General features: G+C 35.4%; 1 protein-coding gene across 1 annotated transcript in view; it reads right to left on the reverse strand.

Annotated features, from left to right (window-relative positions):
- CLSTN2 (calsyntenin 2) overlaps positions 1 to 23,429 on the reverse strand; it is a 228,044-nt gene extending 204,615 nt beyond the window's left edge. The window contains exon 1 of the mRNA XM_074153081.1: positions 23,312 to 23,429. The gene's annotated coding sequence lies outside the window, so the exon portion shown is untranslated. The remainder of the gene's footprint in view (positions 1 to 23,311) is intronic.
- Between the last annotated feature and the right edge of the window lie 1,661 nt (positions 23,430 to 25,090).

Consider the following 25,090-nt stretch of genomic DNA (forward strand, 5'->3'; position numbering starts at 1 on the left):
CAAAACTCTGGATGTTTAAAGCTTCTGCTCTGCTTTCAGGTTTTCATTATTTTTTATACATACATATATTAATTTATTTCTAGCAGCACTGAATATCTTAAGGATATTCACATCCTACTCCTTATTTAAACTGAAAATGCTTAATCATACTGAACTTTGATTAATGCTTTTCAGGCTTTAGGCTGCTGATTGTTATTTTCATATTTTGGCAGCTTGATAAATATTACCATTTACATTTAAGGAAAATAATTAACTAAACTCTTTTTTCTCCTCTGTGAAAGTATTTTTGTTTATATGCTTGCTCCCCCAAATCCTAGCCATAAATGGAAACATCCCATGTATCAAAAAGATTAAGCACTATAAATTGTAAAATTAAATATTTAGATATCTTAGTAGAATGGAATGTTAACTGTGTCATCTAATACAATGAAATATCTATTAAAAATACATTTGATAGTAGATATTTTCTCCTAACACTAAAAAGCTGGGAACCAAAAATTCTTAGAATATTGCCAAATTGAAAACCATGCATAATTCAGCATAACTCGAATTTTAATCTTTTTAAAATGTTTGGGGAAATATCTTATACTTTTGAAAACTCAGGGAGATAAAGAACATTACAAACGAAATCATTGCTTTTATGTTCAGTCAGAAATGATACAATAGATAATAGAAATCAGCTCTTTGAATCAGTGATAGGAATACGAAGCACCCTAAATGTTACAGATTCACATCCAATTTTACAGGATTGTTCAAGGAAATTAAAAAAAAAAACAATGGTATGAGGAATTTGGGAAACTTTTAAAAGGGAAGAGAGCACCTCTTTAAGACTTTAAACAGAGGAAGAGATGAAAGAAGCAGCCATCCATCAGTAGATGTTGCTGCATTTTCCTACTATGCTCTTCAGTGAACTACCTTATGACTATATCCCTCCCTGCAAACTGGTTGTGACTGCCTCTTAGAGTGCCTCCTTTTTCACAAATCCCTGGTCTCTAGTAAAATACTACTTTTTTCATACCCATGAAGGACAAAGGGTATTCTCAGTCTAAGAGCTTTAAGGGACAATATTTCCAAAACCACTGCCTTTAGGATTGGTAGAAGGACCAACAACAACAACAAAGCAGCAATCAAACAAAACCCATTACAGACGGTGGTAGCATCAAGAACGAATCCAACAGAAAGAAACAACACTGGTATTTCATTCACACCGTGAAAACACAGCATTTCTGAAAGAGTTGTAATAAAGATGCCCTTCTTAAATCTACAGGTTATATATTCTATTTCTGTAACATTTGTCAAGTCACCACAGAACCATCCTAGGATACATATCAAGGACTATTCAATTCATTAATAACCCCACGCAATAAATTACTGCTTAGTTTCCCTCAACAGGTCTACCAGAAGCTGTTTGTAAAACAGCTCCTCATCCCCTTCAAAATACTGTGAAAATGCCCGCATGGCAAAACAATTCCAGTATATAAAAAGAGCTTATTACAAGACACATTTATTATGCTTGATATGTAAATATCCTCCTCCTTCTTCCTTCCTCCCCAATTTTAGTAACTTGGAATAAATATTTGTTCTCAGTTCCTTAGGTACTTTTGTTTTGGAGTCTTCAAATTATACCCCAAACCACTCCTCAACATACAGGATAGGTTTTTAGCAGCAGAGAAGGATAGTTATCCTTTCTTCTTCAACTTTCCGGCATAAGTATTTTTTGAGGTCTCTGATGTCCGTGCTAACTACTTCTACACCTTGTGTCTTTGGGAAAATCTGTTAACTGGGTCACTGTCTCACCCAGACTATCCTGCAGATGAGAGTGCTAAGGTAAACACATTGTTCACTGCTACACGGTGAATAATGAACTTCAAAACCAGGATGCCCAGAGAAGCTGTGGATGCCCCATCCCTGGAAGTGTTCAAGATCAGGCTGGATGGGGCTTTGAACAACCTGGTCTAGTGGGAGGTGGTGCCCCTGCCCACGGCAGTGGGGTTAGAACTAGATGATCTTTAAGGTCCCTTCCAATTCTAACCATTCTATGATTCTACGATACCTACTTGAATTAACAGCGCCCAAGATTTCCATATTACGTAGTTACCACTCATCTTGATGCAAATCCCAGCCCAGACTTTCTTGGATACTACTGCTGGTTTCAGCAGATGGTTACACATTCAGAAGAATTAGTCATGGTGTTAACAGAGAAGAAAATAACACAGACTTGGCCAAGATGGTGTTTATTTCTCTTTTACTACTACTTTTGCTCATTCTAAGCCACATTTGAGATACTGTCTTTATATCAGTGATAAAGATTAGCTGTTTTGCTGCAGGAGTTGATTCACTTTGCTTTATAGGTTATTTGATTTTGTTTGATATTCAATTTTTCGGTTCTTCAAGTGCTAGAAATTCAGAAGATAAAGTCCATCAGGAAAGTTAGCCTCATGCTTGCTGAGCACAGGAAGAAAGTTATGCATTAGAAATATATCATTTTTACAGAGGAGACTGGGAAAAAAGCTAAGGAACTGCTGTCTGCGTGTCAGCAGAAGAAATGACAACTAGATCCAGGCCTTGAGTCATCATTAACAGACCAGTGGGTTCAAACAGCTTTTTAATATTTAATTTTGTATGTATAATTTTAAAGCAATTACACTTTTGATATTTGCAGATCCAAGTGTCGTTTATTTGCTGCACTAACATGGCCACAATCATAAAATAGAAGATGCAGCGCTATTCTAGCAAAACTGGGGAGGGCAGGGAAGGTGGTTGGGATTTTTGCCTTTTAGTTGTTTTTGTTTCTCAATACCAGCTTGGACGGTCATTTTTCCCCAAACAGCACTATTTTGTGTTACACACTTTAGACAGATCAAAAGTGAATGACGACATATTTTATTATTATTTGGTTTTACTTATTAGTGTTCTAAAACACTGAAGCTGCTTTATTTACCAATGAAGCTATTACTTCACCTTGGAAACCAACAGACAGATTATTTAAATCAGCCACAGAACTGAGCTGCTGCAGCTGTCCACTCTTTCAAACAATCAGATACATTAACCAAAAAACCCACACACATTTCCTACCCCTCTCTCTGAAGCAAGGATTCACTGAAGTCACAGTGTGTGCCTTATTATTCTTGTCAATTATACAGTAAGTATGACACCATTAAATTCATTCATTTTCTGATAATTAGAAATTCCTGGAAAGGGGCTTTTTGGATTAAGGCTGATTTCCTGATTAGAAGGGAGAATAAGTAGGAAAAAAATTATTGCGCTAGACCCATACTATCTTTACTTTTTTCAGTAGCACAATGATAACTCATGCCAGATGAAAAACTAACCTGTTATCATTCCAAACGGATCATGTCCATTTTCTTAATAAACTGGAGTTAATCTTTTAAATGCACAAATAGTCTCTAGATTATGCAAAAGATAATGCCAAGAACGAATAGAGAGGTTGTTTCCTTTTATCTGAACAGGATAAAACAGCATCAGTCTGTCTTCATGAAAACCATTCCATTTCTCTTTTCTGAAAAACATTCCTGAAGCAAGCAATAGAAAACATTAGTGTCAGTAACTGCCAATAGTTGCAACATTGATATGAGTAATCCTCTTTAGATATATGTCAGTGCAAGTCAAAGGGTCCTGGTTGTACTGACACGAGGTTCTAATGCTAGTGATGAGGTCACTATTTGATCAGAAATCCTATGACTATTACATTATTGTGTGGCAAGAAAAAAAAGACAGCAAAACAGACCATAAATACATACACATATTTATATATTTGTGGATGTGACGGAAATAGCAACACCCATTTATTTTTAAAAGCCTACCAAAATAAAACGAAAAATAAATTTCCATCACCTATGATGAAGACCACTATACCCAGAAACAAGCAAAAATAGAAAAAGTCTTTGTGCATAACCTCTTAGACAGACACGGCCATTTATATTGAAGTACACAGAAAATGAAGCGCTTGCATGAAGGGCTCAGCACCCAGCAAGATGTTATTCTGTTGTAGCAAGAGGAACAACGTGTACGCTTTCAAGGTTTTTCCAGGATGATGGTATAACACATTTGCAAGCATGGGAAATAGGAACTGGATAACACACAGCGCAAGGTTCTGGATATTTTATAAGCTTGATCAGCTCCAAAACTTTCAAATTTAAGTGCAAAAGCTTATGTGTCAAGGAAGCATAGCAAGTGAATTCAGGATCATCTTTCTGAGGTAGTGGTCTTTTAATAGCATTTTAAATAATCATTTAACCGAAGTCAGAATTACTGTATAATCTAAACTTAAAAAAACTTGTTGTGTAAGAATAGACCGTACACTATGGATTGTTTGTGAAGAAAACTAGTAATCAAAGTATTGAAAGTAACTTCATTTCTTTGTCTTAATCATAAATTTTAACAGAGGAACAAGGTTGGGGGGGCGGGGGGGGGGTGGGAAATAAAGAAGCAGTATTAAGAGCTGAAGAAGGTAATGCTACTTTCCCTCACCAAAGTTGCCATTCTGAAGGAGATGTTTTGTTGTTAGCCTCCTTTGTTTGTACATATGTACACATTCCATTACATGGAGTGCTGCATCTTATATTTTCCTGCTTTGCTCTGCTAACTTACGCTGCTCAACACAGTGTAGACAAGAAATGTCTTGTCTCACTTATAATAATGAGTGGTAATCAAACTGGGCGCTTAAGTGACTGCCCAAATCTGTGTCAGAGGAAAGAATTAAATTTTGATTTCCCAAGTACTTTGGGTTCTATTTCCTTTAAAGAAGAATTACATACATAGCCTGGGTCAAAGAGGAAATTACAGAATTCATAATGCTTACATAAGAACAAGATAAAATGAGCATATGAGTAAACTGTCTGACAAGTGAGTTGTGAGGTGAAAAACAAGTCAGCAGATCACAGACTTTCTTAGTCAATTCACGTTTTTGTTGACAACTAATGAAAGAGAGAGAAGGCTCTTCTCTTTCACTCCTTTTCTAAGTTGTTTCTATTGTTGTCAGCAAAACAGCATGTAATGGCTTAAGTGCAGAACACTAAAATATTAATTCCTATGCCCTAGTTTTGTGCTCCATGCACCCTCCTGAAGTGTGATAAGTTACTTATTTTGGTTTCCTGATAAAAAATTGATCGATTCCAATCAGTGCAAACCTTTTAAAAAGCCTATTTTTACTCAAGTGTAAACTTAAAAGCCAGCACAACAAAGCAGCTTTGGTGCATTCAAAAAGCAGAAAAGCACAGTGCAATATCGCGAATTAAACAGAATTTTCAATAAATGATACTGAATGATAGCAGTTCACTCTTTCAATGCAAAAGAGTAGCAAGTCTGAAAATTTCGCACAAGATGACGTGTTACTCTGAATAAATATTATGACTATAGCATTCACAAAACTACCCGAGACATTAAACACCTATCTCCTTTTTTATATTCAGGCTTCTGTTTCACAGAGTTTAATACTGACTTATCAACCTCAAAAATTAATTACAAGTTAAGATCAATACAGCTTATTTTTAGCACCTTAAATTATTTCCCATTAGTTTTGGGAATAACAATGACTTAGTTTTCACTTTTATGTTCAGAGCTGAACCTTCATTCTTAAATCTGCCTTTACTTCTCTTTTGATGCTTGGATTTTTGCATCTTTATCCTAGGAACCGAGTTCAAAATCTCACATTTTCATAATAAAAGCATGCCAAAATAATTTAATAAAAAGTTATTTATTTATGTATTAGGCTTGCTACGTAAAGAGAATTCAGTATCTTCTATGATTAAGAGTCACTCTCGAGGCTGAGCATAAGAACGAACTTCACCTTCTGTAGAACAATTCCAAAAAATGGCTTAGGAAATGGTATGTTATTTTAAACAAAGTAGGTGTAATTCAGTCTCTTATTCTGGATCACAGACTAATTCATACAGAAATTGCACTGTGACTGAAATATTAGTGATAATTCACATCAAGTCAAATTAGAATGAAAACTTTACTACAACCTTCGTTTCATCATAGCAGTTAGCATTGGCCTTCTAGAAGATGACTGTTAAAAACCCCAAAACGTACACAGCCTATGGCTCCAGATGCTTCACCTAATTATCTAATGCCTTTGACTTGTGTTATTTCAAACCTTAGCAAACCATACTGCGAGTTAGTTAAATACATCAAAAGAATTAAAACATCACCATATTATAAGATGTCTATGGCTTTCTGGCATACTAAGAGTTTTTTCACAATCTTTAAATACATTTTCAGTTATTAATTAGTCTTCTTACTCTAAAAATTCTTTTGCTGTCTTGAGAAATTAAGTCTTTTTTGATTTTTCAATTCTTAGAAAGTTAGGCCACCACCTCTACATCTGCATAGTTACAGTGTTAATAGAGACACACATGAAGTGTTCATCCCTAGGCTGTTTATTCCCTCTCTTCTACGAAGGTATCATGATACTGAGATAAGAACTTAATAATACATCAGCACATGTGGGTTTATTTCTACATCTAATTCTCCTAAACAAAGTCATAGGCAAGAAAAGTTCTAACCAAGGCAACTTTTACCTGTATGTCAGGCCAAGCAAGCAAACAGATTACACAAAGACTCTAGGAGAAAGTCATAATACTTCTGCTGTGCTTTCATATGCAGTATAAAAGCACATGTCCCAGTAAACAGTAGGCAGTGTCTTTCTACTTAAATCTCGCAGATTGATGCATAAGTCTAGATAGTTTTAAGCACATCTGTTCAGTGTTCAGCCCCATACCCAACAGCCTTTGGCTTTTCCAGTGATGCTGATAATCTGCCATGTGTGGTATATTCTATAGCAGCGCACCCCTAGAGGGACTGGACCAAGATCAATAATGTATTTTGTAAAGCTGACAGATGGCAACAGCTGGGCCAAATTTGATTCAAAAAGACACTTTCTAATAAAAAAAATTATACAAAGCTTATGGGGCTTTGTGTATCACTTCTTTTGCATTGCATATGATTTCCATTGCCTTCCATGATGCTGATCCTAGTACGCAGTTCCCATACACCTGCCAGTTTCCACACATAAGGACAGTACTGGGCTAGCATAACTGGGCAAACATCCATGAAAGTCAACAGAGCTGCATAGTTTTCCCTTTTGGCCTATGTCTACTTTTAGTGAGACACTGCAGGAGTGAAGCATTGGGAGAAAAGGCCATACAGAAATACAGCCCCTCAGTTTCAGTGAAGTTGCCAGTTGGGACATAAAAGTTTTGTTGTCCTAAATAAAGAGTCCTAGTCCAAAAGCATCTAGAAGTTGATGTTAAATTACTATCATCCTTTCAATTCTAGCATGCTTATTATGTGTTATATTTCATTTAATTTCTGTACTCTGGATTCCACATCAAATGTAATATTAGCTCTTCCTGTCTTAATTCATAACTTTTTTCATTAGCACACCTGGAACCTCTCCAAGGCAAGCAAGGAGCTGAAAGGCAAGAAAGGAGCTGAAGTCATGTCAGAAATATCCATTAAATCCGTCATGTATACTAACAAATCAATCAAGTACCAATGCACCTTTCAAAAATTTTTTTAGCAGTTGGTTAAAAAGGGATCCACCTGACTTAACAAAAACATGAACAAAATACACTAGGCCTGAAATCCTGTGGTTATTAGTTATATCCACTACTGCAGAATGACAGTCACTTTAATTTCTTTGAATATAACAGGAATAAGTTAATTTTATATGTTTCAATTACATTTAAATTTAATTAATTAAATAATTTTCAAATTAATGAATTAAATTTTAATTAAAATATAGTTTTCTTATCGAGAATAATTTCTATAGTAGGCTGGTAATTGCTCACATTCATTAATCCAAAATCTCTTTCCTGTTGTTTTAAAACTAATATGAAAAGGCAAAAAAATTATAGTACATTGTGATTTTTAAAAATCAAGAAAAAAATCAGAAATTTAAAAATTCAATTCCCTCACATTTTCAAAGGTAATATAGATCTGTCTTGCAGTCGTTCTATCACCATATTCATTACACACCAATAAACTCAAGTCACATTCAATCAAGTAACTAAAACTAATCACTTCACAGGACTAGTTATTTTTCTCTCAGTCTTTGTATTTTTTTCTAATCTTGGCATACAAGAAAATGCTAAAACTGAAGGAAACTGACCTGTGATGTGAATTACTTTATTCCAGAAATAGTGTAACACAAGTGTTTGTGTGTATACAAACTGCACACGCAGGTTAATTTTGTCCAAAGGATGCTATTATACAAGAGGTTTTTTATAAATAATGTGCATCATAAATGTTTGTAACACTCCTACCTATATTTTATCTATTCACACCTTCATGGGTTTCCAGTAAGAACAGAATGTCACAAGTTCAGTGTCATGGAAGGGCATGAAAAAACAAACCAATTTATAATCCATTAGACTGAAACAAGATGGGGGAGGGAGGGAAAGAAAAGGAAGCCAGAAGCAGGGAGAGAGCAAGAGCATGCAACTATCCAAATAAAAGGATTAGGGCATCAAAATGATGACTGAAGCTGCATAGATGGTATTGGTTGGAGATTTCACATTGTTTAAACACACTAGCATGTCCTCCTAAATTAAACTCAGCTGATCCAATTAGTTGGTCAGCTCTAGCACTTGACATCACAGCAGAAGCAGATGATAATGAGGGCTCTGTAGCACCAGTGAGGTGGCAAAGTGTGTAATATTGCAAGAGACTAGCACAAATCATATATTCAGTTTTTCCAAAAAATACTGAAGTCCGTTACATTTTTATTTGGCCCTGCCCTCATGATGGAGGCAACAAAACCCCCCAAAAAGCCAAAGTTGTCTCCACTCTGAGCAGAATTAGGACAACATAGAGCACTTCACAAAAACCTCCTGGCTTGTATTCAATAAGCAATTTCCTTCCTGAAAGATGTCTGTGACATGAGTGCAAGGTATCATTCCTGAGTCAACCTTTTAGTTTCTTATATCACCAGTTTATAATAAATTCTTCTGGTTTAACAAAACTGTAGGCTATGTTGTTGCTCATACAGTAATATCGCAGAGGAAGGGTTACCATACTTTGAATGCATACTTACCCCTCACTCTTAATATAAAATAATGAGAATCATGATGTACAGAAAACTTGCATGGATGTTTCCTTCTAACTTGTACACTCTTCACACAAAACATTTTTATCTCTACTTGTCTTGCTGAAGAACAGAATACTTTAGATACAAATAGCTACTGACTTGAAGCAGGAAAAAATATATTTGTGCTTAGCATTTGTGTCTATTCCTGCTTAATTAAGCATTTCCAAGGTATGTTTAAAATCCTGTTTGACTTTTATAAATGTTTATTAAAATTGAATGAATGTTCCATGCATGTTAACTTTATAAAATATAGATAGAACTACAAGAAAAAAACTTAAGAGCTATATATACCAAGTATTGTTACCCAGAGTAATCTGTCTTTCATTTCCCTCAAATAGCACAGCATTAATGCTATGCTTTACTTGCTCAGAATAGCAACAATGACACATAATACAGAAATATTCAAGTCACTAAGTGGATAAGTAGCTTTATTCTAGATTTCTGTCCCCTGCAGGGAAAATATGGATATTCTCACATTTCAATGAGCCAAGTATTGGCACAAAATGAACTGCAAATAAAAATCTCCATCTAGTTTCCTTGAAGACCAAACAAGAAGAGAGCTGAGGATTATGATCAGGGAACTAGTCTTACAATAGAACAGAATAAGTACATTATTGCAAAAAGAATTTAAGAGCTACAGACTTAAGCAAGGAACTTAGAAAGTCGCAGGAACATTTCATGACTTAGTAGTATGGCAACAATCTATTACAAGAGAATTCCCACATCAATTTCAATTGTGAATAATGAAAAATTTTTCTCCTGTAGTTTAAAGTGTTCCAAAAGCAATTTAATTTTAAATGCATTAATTTTTTAATTTTACAAATAATCCAGATAATTTTTACCTCAATCTTCTTTCTTCTCCATGCAAATTATCTTACCAATTTCATATAGTTAGATAGCAGTAGCTAGTTCATTAAAACATGTAATCTTCACTCAAATAAATTCACAATGTCTCCATAACCAAAGTGTATCTTTTCTCAATCCAGTCCAGTTTGCTTTTGAAAACAGTGGTGAGCATTCAGAACATTCAATTTTAGGTAGCTCATCATAGAAGCTGTCAAGAGCCTGCCTTCACCACCCAAGTCCATGGAGCTGTTCCTAAAGCTTCATTGCCCGAGGACTAGTTAAGTTCTAGTGCATGGACTGTCCTCTCTACATTGCTTTTCAGTCTGAGAAACAATAATCATCCTGACGTCAGAGAACATTTAAAATAATATAATGACTTGATCCATTTAATGCAGAAGCATCAGGCTTCATACATACATGTAGTGGTTGTTTCCAAATCACTGAACAAAATTTCTATATGCTAGTCTAGTGTCACTGACAAAGCACCCAATCAGTGAAGATACTAAGAGATTCTCCAGATATCTGGAATAAGGTTAGGTATTTCTAACTGTGCTGTTCTTTTGGTTTGGGTTTGTTTTTCCAGTTAAAAATACATTAGATTTGGTACTAAATTAATATGCCTATCCATCATACAGTTTTATATCCTTTTGAAACTTTGACACAATTCACTCAGGAAGTTATCTTAAGTGTTACGGTGTAATTTTACTTCTACAATTTCAGATGGCATTTTTAACCAGTAACCCAGACCAGTAGGCACTTAGATGACATTTGGATGTCACTGCGATACAAGTATGACACCTTTCAAAAGAAAGGCTTGTACTATTTAACATATGACCAAGAAAAAAAAAAAAAAAAAAAAAAAAAGGAGTTTCTCGTCTTTCTTCACAGTAGTGTATCATTATGCATATAAATCTAAACATTTATTTTCAGGTATTTTATATAATAATTGTACAGCAGTAATCATACAGCAGTTGTTGTATTTCCTGTGTCTCCATTGGTTCAATATCATTATTATTCAAGTTCATTCATCACTCTCCCTAATTTTTCAGATTAAACAGAAAATAAAAATGAGTAATAGTGACAGCTTGGCATAAGAATATCACTCACAATGAGCCAACAAAATCTACTCAGATCTGTACAACTTCTCTTTTTTAAATATCCATGTATTTGTAAACACAGTGATAGAAAAAATACCTCAAAACCCCTAGATTGGTCATATAATGAGAGGGGCTTATGGTAGGTCAAAGGAAAAATAAAGGAATTTTTCAACAACTTTTGAGAATATTTAACTTAAAATCCCTGACTGTGAATAGTTGCAAAATGTACAAAACAGTAAATAACGTGTTCAGCAAAAAATGCAATTTTAGATTAGCCAACACTGGTAATGCATTTTTTTTGAAATCTGGTAAATAGTTCTGGACTAGAAGGTTCTACACCTTTGGTTTGTTTATGGCTTAAACTTTAAACAAAAGTAAATAAAAAAGTTATAAAAGTCAATTTGTAAGAAGGAAATTTCAGTATAACACAGTGAGTGTAATTAGATAAAATAAAATGTTTTCTTCAGTCCACATACTCAAAACGTAAGACTCCCGTAAAGAAAAGAGCAGGTATGAAACTAGTCTGAACAATTATGGGAACTAGACTCTTATGATTAAAGTGAAAAGCTTCTTTTTTTTCCTTCTGCTTTTAATTGCAAGAGACAAAAAAGCAACAAAAAAAGTTTTAGTCCCAGCAGTAAGATCATCAAGTTTGTTTGGAGTTCTTTTGCTTGTTTGGGGGGTGTTTAGGGGGTTAGGTTGTTTGTGGTGTTTTTGTTTTGTTTTGGTTCATTGGGGTTCTTTTGTTTTGTTTTTTAACTTCTGCTCTTCTGTCACTTAATCTTCTATAATAGCTGAAGATCAAAGGAATATAAAAAAGCCAGAAGGGATAGTATGTTCTGTAAATCGTCTATTATATCTGGTAATAAGATTCTTTTAAAAAGCTGTTTAAAATTAAAAGTAAATTAATATATTGCAATTAACCTGAAGCAAACAGATGTCCAACAGCATGACAAGTTTGAATCCCTACTAGTCTCTTTCACAACCTCTCCTCCAAAAATTTGTTCACAACAACAATCAACCAGAAAATGAAGTCAAACTGAGAGACAAAGTCCCCAAATGAATCTGAGGGGAAGCTGAGACAAAACAGCTTCTTCTTAAGGTAGTATTCAACTATTTAAAGACTGCATTTTAAATATTCTAGCATGTCTAACTCAATTGCAAAAGCTGTCATATTTAAAAATACTCAGAGGTCTGATATTAGTGTCTACTTATTTTTGATATACTCTCTAAAAGACCACTGTGAGAACAACAAATAAAAACGTAACTTACTTGATATATGCTGTCAAGGTTCACAGGGGCCATGCGCCCTTTCATGACTATTATGTGATTGCAGTCAACACAGAGCTGCTATACAAGGTAATACAATCTGGATATGAACCACTGCCAAGGTGTTCACTCAATACAATCTGGACATTTTGCCATAAGAGCGAACTGTAAGAGCCAGTCTGCTGTCAACTCTCTTCAATGTACTTTCTTCTGAATTTCGCATGAGCACAAGACACAAAGAGCATTTACGGCTCAGCAGTCATACGAAGTTAAACAATTTGCATTAGGAACTTTTATTTATAACTGATGTTTTGTAGGCCTCCATTTTTGTGTGTATGCAGCCATAGTAGTTAAGGGTGAAAAGAATAGTTTACATAAAAAGCTAAGGCGCCTTTTTAAAAGTGAAGTGAATTTACTTTGAAATAAAAGTATCACTCCAATGCAAAAAGAAAGATTTACGCTATACAGGGAAGCCTGTTCTCCTCTCTGAGTCAGTTAATAAATAGTCAGATAAAGAACATTGCTAGCTGACTTCAACTAGGCCACTGCTATTGAGATCCTCTGTTTTCTTTCCGTTATCAAGTGGCATTGTCATTGCCAACACAGGCATCCTCTTCAATTCCATAGAAAGCGAGCACGCTATATTTCTGATACAGCACTGCAACAAGCTCATGTATCCTCTCAACAACTGCCTCTTTAGCAATTTAATTTCTGAAAGAAATGTCCAAACAAAATAAAATCACAGGACAAATCAGGATGAAGGGGACCTCAGTAGTTCTCTGGGCCAGTGTCCTGCTCAAAGCCAGGGCAACTGTGTGCTCGGGTTACTCGGAGTTCTATCCAGTTGGGTCTTGAAAACCTCTAATGATGAAGGCGGCTCTGTCTCTAATCTTCCTGGTCCAGTCTTTGTACTAGTGAAAAAGTTCTGCCTTATGTGCAGTCTGAACTATTCTTGTTTCAATTCCTTTCTGCCGTCTTTCCTTCTCTCACCACAAAGAGCCCATCTCCATCTTCTCAATCCCCTCCTCATAGGTGCCACCAGGCCCTATTGCTTTGTTCCCACCAAATTGTCTCTTCTCCAGGCTGAAGAAGCCCAGTTCCCTCAGCTTTTCTCCTCATGGGCAAACGCTGCAGCCCCCTGACCAGTCTCACTATGATGACATTTGTATAAAAGCAGGCACACTGTTTCTGTGGATTAATATTTAAGTTCTATTTTCCAATTATGGCTAAACTGATTACTATGACCATGAGTTGACTTTCATTTTGTCTCCATTCCTTGAATTTCATGTTGTACTAAATTTGCACAGTGCAGTTACAGAATTTATTTCATTCAGGAAAGATGAATAAACAGAAGAGTCTACAAAGAAACAAAGCCTAAAAATTCAAATATAGTAAAAGAGAAAAGCAAATCTCACCTCAAGAGTCTAGTTATCTAGTACGTTTTACCTTCAAAGGCCAATTACGTGAATGAAATGGATATATATTTTGTGTAGCAAATTACCTGATGAGAAAAGAATTTATTTAGGCTTTCATACCAACTTGAAGTGTCTTTTATACAGACAGTAAATGCAACACCACAAAAAATAAGAGATGCTAATCGTTTAGGGAAAAAAGGCAACTTACACCTTCTTTCTGCCAAGCTCCTTATGCCCCATCTAGGAAGAGTAAAGGTGACTGTCTAACAGCTGAAATAAGGATCCTGACAACTGAACATATCAGATGTATTGGACTATGTCTGGTATTTTCACATGCTGTAACTGCATCAAAGCCATCCACCCTTTCTGGATTAGCAGTTATCTGAAAACAATTAATTGCCTACATTTTAAGTCCCTTGAAGCCTGCTATAACAAAATGCCAGCGGAATGAAAGCCCAGCAAAACCTAGATGTTATATTAGCACTATTGTTTTCAATATGTCTCCTTAGAAAATCCAACGAATTCTTTCAATATTTCTCTCAACTTCTCCTTCCTCCCTCACTGTATCACAGTGGGATCAGTACCATTCACAAAATCCCAGTAACATTTTTCTATGCACGTAACACAATTAAGAAAATACTTGAATACTTGGTTCTTTACATCATGTATTGTGTTATCATCGTAAATAACTGGATATTTTATCTCTTGATATTAAATCTATAATGGCCAAGAACAAATACAGATCTATTAAATGACAAGCATATCTAGCTTATTCCATATTTTTAGTAAAAAACAGGTCACACTTAATTGCTTCTTCACAAAATAGAACCCCAAGACTAAACACTCAAGAAATTGTTTTTTTTTTAATTTTGAGAAATAATAACCCTAACATACCTACACAATGCATCATGTACAGTGTTCAACCGTTTTGTAAGAACATCTTCCCCCCCCCTCTTTTCCCCACTCCACTATTTGCCATTACTTTCTCTTCATGTCTTGTCTCTAACCCTGCAACGTCTCAGTAATGCGTCTGCCTTACTGGTTGGGAGCTGGTGTGACAGGCATAGAGATAGAGCATAACCAAACTGATGTATATCTCTAGCAGGATTGTTAGCTCAGGTTCAACACTGACACTAATCCAATTGCATGGGTTGCATCTACCCTAAACATAGTACATACATATATCAAAAAATTACACAACAGAGAAGAGTGACAGCTGAGAAAAGCAAATCCTCCTTGTGCTTGGTGTTGCACGCAAGGAGACAGTGTTCAGTGCTGCATAGTCATTGAGATAAAGGCACTTAGAAGATTTTCTTTTTTTATAGTCTAAACACACATAAAATAGGACAGTGGAGGAAACTCTAGGTCAAGAGAACAAATTGGTTTGATCCATTTCACACAGCCAGAAGCAGGAGAATTGAGTAGAAAATCAATGCCCTAAACCACCTGTCCAGATTTTGAATTCTTTATATTCTCCTTCCCCCTCCTGCTTCAGAAAAGTAGTATCACATGCATTTTTTAGGCTGCCCTAGCAAGCAAAGGGAGCAACAGCACTTACAGGCTATTGAGTTTATTCTAGTCCAGAAAAACAACATTTTTTCAGCCAGTTTAAAGTAGCAGGTTTAAAGGAAAGTGGGGCTTCTCAACTATTGTCTCCATAAGAGAATTGGTGACCAATAAGCAAAAAGAACTCTAAAGATTAAATAATGACCTATTTAGGCTGTTCTTTTAAAATGCTGTTAATATTTATAACCCATTTCAAGCAAACGACATGGCCCTGCTGCCTTACACTAAAATCAAGTAGTTCCATTCCCAGGAATACAATTTAACATGACGTTTTCCCAACTAATTTAGCCTATTGATTTTATTTTTAAAGCAAACTGGAATCCTGTAGTGCCAATTTTGTTGCAGTAAAATTCTAAGTGGTGAAAATTCCAAGTCCACTTGTTATGTTACTAAAACTTTATGGCTTTATAAATTGTTCTTCTAAAGTCTGCATAAATAACAGTTCATATCTTTACAAAGAATGTGACTACATAGGAACACACACAAAGAAGGAAATATTTATCTGAAAGAGATAGATGTAATGGAATTAATGGACAGACTGTGGAAGAAATGAAAGTGTGAAGAGAGATATTAGAGTAGAATTTGTTTATTCCTTCACTTGGGTCTTCAGACTATTTCTTTCAGTCCTCCCTCTGACAGTCCTTTATGTTATTGTAGTACTGGAAGTAAAGATGGCCACAGATTTTGAATGCCCAGGTTGACATATCCTTGGAAGCAAAACCAGGTCAAGTTTACTACTTCTTGAATACCAAATGATGCTGAGAAACAAATTATGCAACAAGAAAAAAAAAAAGTAACAGGGGTATCATTCTTGTTTGTTTCAACCTCTTCACTGTGCAGATTCATACCTTTGAGTTATGCTTGCTGTCATCATATTTCAAATAATTCAATTTAGATCAATAAATGTTTTAAAATGCTTATTTGTACCTAAAATTGTAAGGACTTAAGTGATCATGATATTCACTGCAAGCATAATGACAAAGAGGTCTAACTACAGGAGGGTTTTGTTACATTTTTCACCTGCTTACACATTTGGCAAGCACTAATTTTAAGAAGTTATGATACTGTTCAAACCCAAGGCAGCCCTCAATGTATCACTCACACCACGTAACAGAATCATCCCTCTTCCTTTTTATCCCAAAACAGAGAATACAGAAGCAAATATTTACCTGAATTACACATGCTGCAAATCAGCATGAGACTGCTACTACCAAATAAAAATTTATTTAAGGGCAGAATTGCTAAGTTTGCTGATGAATCTGTTATGTGAATTTGGGACTGTACTCAGCTCACAAAAGTCCCATTTTAAAATGCTTCAAATCACTTAATATCATAGAAGGAAAACTACTATGTACTTCCTACAATGCTGTCCTTCCTGTAACACTCAGAATTTAAACTCATAGCTGAGGAAGACTCACTGATTTTAGAGAACTATTGAAGTGTGTAGAAACCATGCTTAACTACATAGAAAAAATTACATCGCAAAAGCAAGGTACAGTCTTAATTCACTCGAAAATATTCCCTTTCAGAAAAAAATTTGTTAATATAGTACCTCAATAAATTACTTTCTGCGGCTTAAAATATTTTGTTGACAGTAAAAAAGTAATGGACATAGTTCATTGATATAAATTACTTCATATTTTAACTGCAGGTACATTGTTCACAGCATAAAATATACATTAATATCACTGGATAATCGCATTACTTGGTGTTATTCTATTCAGCTATGTCCTTCACGATGGCCAGTCAGCACATGAGACAAATTACTGCAGTAATACTGAGTTTAGTTCTACTGATTCAAGATTTACTATCTCTTAGAAACGTCTCTAACAAGATGCTTATTAGCAATGCTTCACATACGCTGTATTACCTTCACTGGAGTTTGTTGAGATACAGCACAAAAATTTTTATTGATTAAGAATTGTTGATGCATCAAAAATATCTCTCAATGCTTTCATTTCACTTTCTAATAGTTGCATAAGTATTTTTTTTTTTTTTATAAATAGACAAGTAATATTTAGAACAAGTTTTGAAATTCCATAGCTGAAGCATTAGCAAAAGCGTTCAGAAAAAAATAGATTATTTCTGTATGGATACTTAGCTTTGCAAGTAAAAGTAAAATTCATTGTTCACTTTCAATGATCACTGAAGAAAAAAAAAACCCCTGCATTATAATTCAGAACAATTCTTACAAAAAGTAAAATATTTTTGAGGTCAAAACCATAACATCCTTATGGCTAACATTATAATTTCAAAGAAAATGGGGAAGCATGGACTGCCATTTTCCTGAATTTCCTATAAGTTTTTCTTAATATAATTAGTTTGGCTAAGAACGAGAATTTATCATTCGTCCGTTATTGCATGTTGTTTCTGGGTTTTTTCATTTGATTCTGAATTCAGTTCAAATGAAAATTGTTTTCCAGAATTGACAGTAACTCTATATCGCATTTCTATCTTTCACAGCAATTAGGATCTTACAGGTGGAGCCAAAGGTTTCTAGTAGACCAGCGGGAAGGTCCAAGAAAACCAAGTCTCTCCATTTCCCGTCATGGACCACGCTGCTGGATAACAATCGTTCCTACAATACATTGCATTTTAAGTTGGCACAGACCTTTGCCACTTTGAGTAAAACAATTCTATATACTAATGTTACCTTTTTTCTTTTTGTAGAAAGCTTTGTTTTACTGGATTATCTAGCTATCACCAGCCCTAGTTCTGATGATAACAACATCAGGAAATTGTTACAGTTTGTATTTTTCTTATGAAATGTAATGGTACTCATATGGCAAGGCTTCATTAGTTTCAAAGAAGGTGTGTGACAAAATCTTCACCTACAGTCAGAGCAGCTACCAATTTGGGGAACTACAGGCCTAGCAATTCCAGTACTTCCCATTTCAGTTTATCTCTAGTGTCTGAATAGCACAGAAGGTTAACAACTGACACTATTTTCCTGGCAACTTTAGTTATAACTTATTTCAATTACACAGTTTTTTAATTACATAGTCATTTAGTATACTTCAGCACCAAAAAATGCCCGATTCAGTCCCTGACCTCATGTGTATGTTTGCCTATCCACAGTAATATCCTGGCCTAATTTTCCAAAGATCAAGTCTTATTTTTAAAGAAAACTATTCAAACCAGTTCCAATTGATTTCACATCAGTATTTTCCATAATAAGTCTAAAAGCCTAAGTGAATATCGTCAGACCATAATTAGTTGGTTACTTCACTGGCTTCTTTTTGGCTTCGAGGAATTTAGCATATTTAGGTGTAATAAAGTTTATCTCAACATTCTTGTTCATTACTATTTGTGTCTGCCAGAAGCAACTTACATTCACTGTCCATGTGTTAAAATCTAATTTTCCTCCTAACCACTTACTCCTGCAATGACCGACCACTCAGCAGCTACTAAAAGCTCTATTAGAACAGTCTGAATTCTTTGATCTTTAGTCTTCTTTCGAGACATTAATGTTGCCTACTTTTATTTTACTGCTGTCAAACTAAGAAAGGCAATAAAACTTAACTGGTAACAACTTCAAGAACAAAACACCTCCAACACCTCATCTCTGAACTTCAGAGACTAACCAACAGAGGTCACTGTCAGAGTGATTTTTTTGGTGCACTCTTAATCTGAAGCCTGAGCATTTATCACTAACTTTACTGGACACGAGCACTATCCCTTAGGTCAAAACTGGCATCTCTGGAATTGACTGTGCTATTGTCAATCTTTTATTCTACCTTAGGTTATTATCACCTTGAAGAGATTATTTTTTTTTTTGCCTTTATAGTCTACAGTCTTAACTAATTAAGTTACATTAATACATCTAAGCATCAAAAATAGAGGTTTTAAAAAAAGTCAGCAGGTGATTTGTTATAAACAACTGCAATACTCTACTTACCGTTCAGATATTTTGATCGTGCATCATTTTGAGAGTGAAATATTTAACATCAATGAATTCTGGGCATTGTAAACTGACAGTATGTTTTAAGCCTGCCTGAGTTAAACCCAACAGTATTCAGAGTCACAATTTGAAAAATAATTTCCATGTTTTTAATGTTGTACCAAAAGGATTGTTTCTGTTATTATTGCCACTGCTTATCAATAAAAACAAACAAACGAGAAGGCTAGACAGCTTCACAGTTTGAAGCAGAGAAATGGGATTTGGTGTTCAGCCCCTGGGTGTAAGCGGACTGACAACTACAGGATTTGCTGTGGTGCAGCTGAGAATACAAGCTCCTCTGAACTCCAAAAATAACAAAGATGATTTGGGAGAGTTTTTGGATGCAGCTTGTAGTTCAGTGAATATTTAGACATCCGTCTTGTCTGGTTTTATTGTCTCCTTATCCTTTACAGTGGTCTTAGCACAGCCAAAATATAGTCAGAGACTGGGACTCCATCTGCAAAGTAAATATAATTTGCAACTGCAACTGAGATACAGAGTACCTGTCTGTGTGGAGCCAGAAAGACACACATCTGACCCTTTTAAAAAAGGCTATCTGTAAATCTATCAAGAGCATAAAAGCAGCTTAAGACTTAATGGGCCCAACTCACTATGGTAAAATTATCCAGTTCAACCTTGGTGCGACACATCGCACTCAAATCGAGTGTGTCAGCCTAATAATGGAGACACGGTGAAGAGTTAGGCTCTTCACTTTCAAGGTGAAAAGGGCATTCATCATATCATTGTTCTGAAAGTTACCTCCTATTTCTCTGCTTCAGGTCTGTATCAGTAACGCAATGGATAGCTGAAGTCCCCTCTCATCCCATGCTGTTTAAGATGCTCACAGTGCTTTTAGGGAGTAATATAAAAGACTGTTGCTGCAAAAAAAGAATGGGAATAATCTGCTCTGCCCAGTCATGGTGGATAGGACAAAAACTAATGGGCTAAAACTGCAGTACAGAAAGTTCAGGTTAAGCATCATGAAAAACAGTGAATATGGTGAAGCATGGAATAGATTGCCCAGGGTAGCTGTTGCACCTCTGTCAGTATAGATTTTTCAGATTAGGACAGAAAACTATTTATCAGGAATGACATAGGTATAATGGGTCCTGCCTAAGGCAGGAGGATGGACTGGAGATATGAAGTTCCTCTCAGATCTATTTTTGCACAATACTGCTGACGAAATGCAGTTGCTGTTATTAAAATGCAGACAGGTATCCTTTCCAAATAGCCTTCCAAAATCCTACAGCATTGTGTGAGGATTTCTTGCTATCACAGAAACAGAACGTGTCAAATTGATTCAGTTGATCTCACCATGTTTCTAACCAAACCACTCCTAAGCCTGAAAGTCAAATCCTTGAAGTGATTTCCAGCCTTGTAACCAGCGTGTAATAGCTGACTGTTGTATGTATGTAAAATACTGTTGTACGGCTGACCCTGCAGGTTGGTGCAAGTCTAATTAAAGTTACATTTGTTCTTTTGGGTAGGTTTTAGTATACTTTTTAAAGGAGAGATTCCTCCAATGGATTTCCCTAAATTAGATAATAAGTAAGCCCATACTGCACCTACATAATTCTGTTTTAAGAGAAGGACAGAAAGCTTAACCTATTCCTACAGGACATGAGTTTCTTCATAGGTTTTGCAGTTTTGGTGTTTTTATTCCTGTGACACCCTGTAAAAGCCTCCAGGCTACTGTGATGAGCCTAGTTATTTTAAAGATCAGTTGCATCTCAACACCAATGTGTGAAAATCCCTTTCAGGTCAGGATTTGAAAAACAGTAGTCTGGAAAACTACTCATGTGATTTCTGGCGTAATAGTATTTTCAAGATTTCCTTCAAAACAAGGAAATGTACTTGCATGAAAAAAAGTGAATATGTTCATACCATGATAATTTTAAGAACCATGATTTTACATCTACTCCAATCATTGCACAATTCACAATAAATTAAAGAGAAATCATTGCAATGAAAAAAAAAAAAAAAGAGTTCTGAAATTCTTCATGCTTCAGTTATGAAATAGGCTGATCATATTTGACAGCCAGCATTTTTACAGGCGCATTTAGTCCTGTTAGTCTCCTGTTACTCCTCCCTGGAAACACAGACCTGTTGAGAGGGAAACTGCACATAAGATTCCTTTTTTTTCTGTCATCACCCTTGATTTTAAACATTAGACAGAGGCGAGGGAAAAAAAAAAAGTGCAGATGATAGTCATTTTCTCTTGTCCCCACTCTATGAATAGTGATTTGACATGCACCATAATGTCTGTACTACTAGAAGGGGTTGAGAAGACAGTTTATAAAAGACTAACTTTAGTAGCCATGGAGAGAAGAAAAGGCACAGGTATTAGGGAACAACATTAAAGTTTCCAGAAGAGAGCACAAAAACACCACTTAGAGTTGGTCTTTACCACAATTAACATTTAAACTAAAAAAACTAAACATTTTAAATTAAAAAATGAGAACACGAGAAAGGGTATAGAAAAAAAATCAAAGCACTGGGAGCAGAAAAGAAACATCAATGAGTATCAAATATCTTATTAGCTTAGTTCTGCTTTTGTACTTAGTAACAAAGTAGTTATTAGGTGAAAGATTACTTGCTTAGGTGAAAAATATGAAATATATAAACTACCTGTGCACCATGGCAATTGACAGGAGCAAGGTGATCTATCCATACATTGCTCAAAGCACCCCTGATAATACATAGCTAAGAACTGGAAAACCTATATGGCTTCCAGGATCCTCTTGCTGAACTTGGAGCTTTTACAGCAAGTGGTACAAACAGCCCTGCCTGGTTCCTTTAAGCCAGGGCTGTACAGCAGACTTGTGCTTTCCTGCATGGAAAGAACAGTCCAATCTCATTGTCTGCTGGTATCTGCTATTAGTAGCGCACGTCTTGTCATCATTATAATCCTAGAGACCACAACGCTAGCCTATCCACAGATATCCCATACTTCAACACTAACTTTGTTTTTATAAAGCATAATGCAGACAATTTTGAGACCAAAAAAACTCAGTGAGGTTTATAGTTGCCAGTGCGTGGCCCCAGCACACTTGTTTTGACATGACAATGTCTGGCGTGACACTACTGCACCTCCTTTCTGAAGCTCTCCTTGCCTTGGCTATAAGCATAAGGACTACACACCCTTACTTCTACAAGTTAAGCATGGTTCCAAAAGGACTATACTCTCATTAGCAAGATACATAAATAAATATGGAATAAGTATTAATTAGTAAATAAATGTATGAAATACATTCTACTTATAAAAGATGAACATTCTTAAGCAAGACAATCTTTTTAACAACTGCGTCTTTTTAGGGTCTTCAGAACAGCTATCAAGCCTTAGTAGTCTCTTTTCTTCAAAAAATATTTTTAATGAAACAGGGAATTTAAGAGAAAACTTTCTTGACATGCAGAAGTACTATTTTCAACTTAAGGAAGTCATAATATGTCAGAATAAGTGTCATGAAAAATAGACAATACAAGTAAAAACCTCTATATAACATACATCTATCATACAGCGATCTGAGCAAAAATCTTCAAACCCTCCATTAAATTTTCTGTCCAAGTCTTGACAGTTATGAAGTACTAAAACAGTAACATAAAATATGAGCAACTTTAAATATTTGTGACATAGTTTGTCCATAGCCAGGCTTGGGTCAGGGAGCAGAACAGGAAGAGAGAAAGCAGAGGTGGTTATTACTAAACAAATTTAACTATGTATTATTACTTTAGGCAACTGTAATGATTCATTTCTATAAAAGCAAATTCAAATTTAGTTATACAACTCCTGTGTTTTCATTTAAAAATACGTTCATTGGTAGAAGCTGCATTATGCTGTTTATAATTACTTTTACTTCACCACAAATGAGCAGATACAGTCATTGGAAAAGACACCTTATTTCAAGGTCTGGGGGCCAATAGTCAAGTCCCAAATACTCGGATACAGCCTCTAAATATGTCCTTCAGATTACATTATCTCTGCACCGCAAATTAATTCCTTACAAATGCTAATAACTTCATATTGCAATCCGTAAGTTCAAATGCTGCTGTTAATGTATGTTCCTACCTGCAAAGGGAACGGGTGCATCTTTGTCCAACGCAACAAGGGGAGGATCCAAAATTACAGTGTCATTGTTTTCAGTTATGATTCCATGGTATGATGTCTCAATCCAGGGCTTGTGTTTGTTCACTAGAAAAGAAATAGTATGCCCAATTAATTTGATTTGTATTTTACACCCATTTAGCTCATTTTATCTTTAAAGAGAAATTATCGTACATCCAATATTATCATTATTACTCAAAAAGCCACTGACAAGATCCCAAAGTACTTTATAAACATGCAAATATTAAACCAAAATGATTTGCATATTGTACTGCAATTCATTGATAAGAAAACCAACACTTACAGACATCCCTCCAATTAAGACACCAAAATAAAGAGCCAATTTTCAAAATATTTTTAATGTGTTCCCAACTGTCAGACATAATTAGGATCAGACACTTTTGAAGGAATTTCTTTCAGTTGCAAAACTGATGTAAGAGAAAGGGCATCCAGAGAAACACAACTCTTGTCAGGATGCAGAGGCAAGCAGAAGGGCAGGTGAGAATATTGGACTCTCGGCAAACTTCTCAGTTTACATTTTTGGAAAAATATTTAAAAGTACTTCTGTGCATTGCGGCAAAAATATAAACTCCTACATTTTAATCACTTTGTTATTCACCACCTTGTTTCGGTTCATCCAGCTTTAGTTATGCTTAATGGGATCTGAATTTTTTCAGAAAAAGAACTGTCCTTCAAATACAGCTATTGAACATTAGACTATCTGGTCTTGAATTACATAATAGTTACACAAAAAGACACTTTTAAAGTAGGGGATACATCACATACCATCAGATTGTCTTACTCCTGAACCTTTTCAATTTGTGTCGCTCTCACCAACTATCTTCTATTTATTGGACAGTATGAGGATGCATTTTCCTTTTAATTTTCTAAGAGGCTTAGCTTTACTATGCTTATATATAGTATTTTGTTCCTGCAGCCAGGGATGCAGGATGTGTCAGGGAAAGGTGAAATGGAAAACTGGGAACTCAAATCTCTTCGTCTTGTAACGTCTGCACAGCCAGGAGAGATTGGTTAGTTTATGCAATAGGATGAAGGCCAAAAGTCTTGTCAAATTTGAAATATGAGAAATGATGGATGCAATTTCAGAGCTTTGTATGGCATTTGGGATTCCAGTCTGCAGGGCAGTTAAGTATTCTGTGTCTGTTATTTGAATATGTGAATTGCCTCAACATCCAGTCACATAAACATGCTCCATTTGTCCTCTGATATGATTCTAAGGCTTTGATTGACACATGCTGTACAGAACAAAATGTGATCTCTTGAAGGCAGATACAATTTAGCAATAATGAACTAGTAAGTAGGAATTTGCATGAAAAGGGAACTTCTTATGCAACTAAAAGTTAAAGTACCAAATCTAGCTTTTCCCTCCTCCTGGTTCTGTTAATTGTCTGAGCTCTCACCAAAACCAAATAAATAAATCCCACACAACCCCGAAAAACCCCAAACCAAAAAGCCAAAAGCCCCCAAGCCCCTTTTCATCCTATAATAGATTTTACAGAATAGTTTTGATGACACTTAAGAAATAGTCTCAGTATTCAGTGACTGCAATTCTACAAGCCTTATCTTTTTTTTTTATTAGTGTCCCATGAGCAATAACAACAGTCAAATGAGTATCAGCAACATAATTCCTTAAATTATGTTGGGGTGTGAAGAGGAGCAAGTACATTAGGAACAAGTTCTACAATTTAGCCCTAGACCTTAGAGACTGGTTTTAGGAAGAAG

Source organism: Numenius arquata, chromosome 9 (genome assembly GCF_964106895.1).
Source record: "Numenius arquata chromosome 9, bNumArq3.hap1.1, whole genome shotgun sequence".
In the NCBI taxonomy this organism is placed as follows: domain Eukaryota; kingdom Metazoa; phylum Chordata; class Aves; order Charadriiformes; family Scolopacidae; genus Numenius; species Numenius arquata.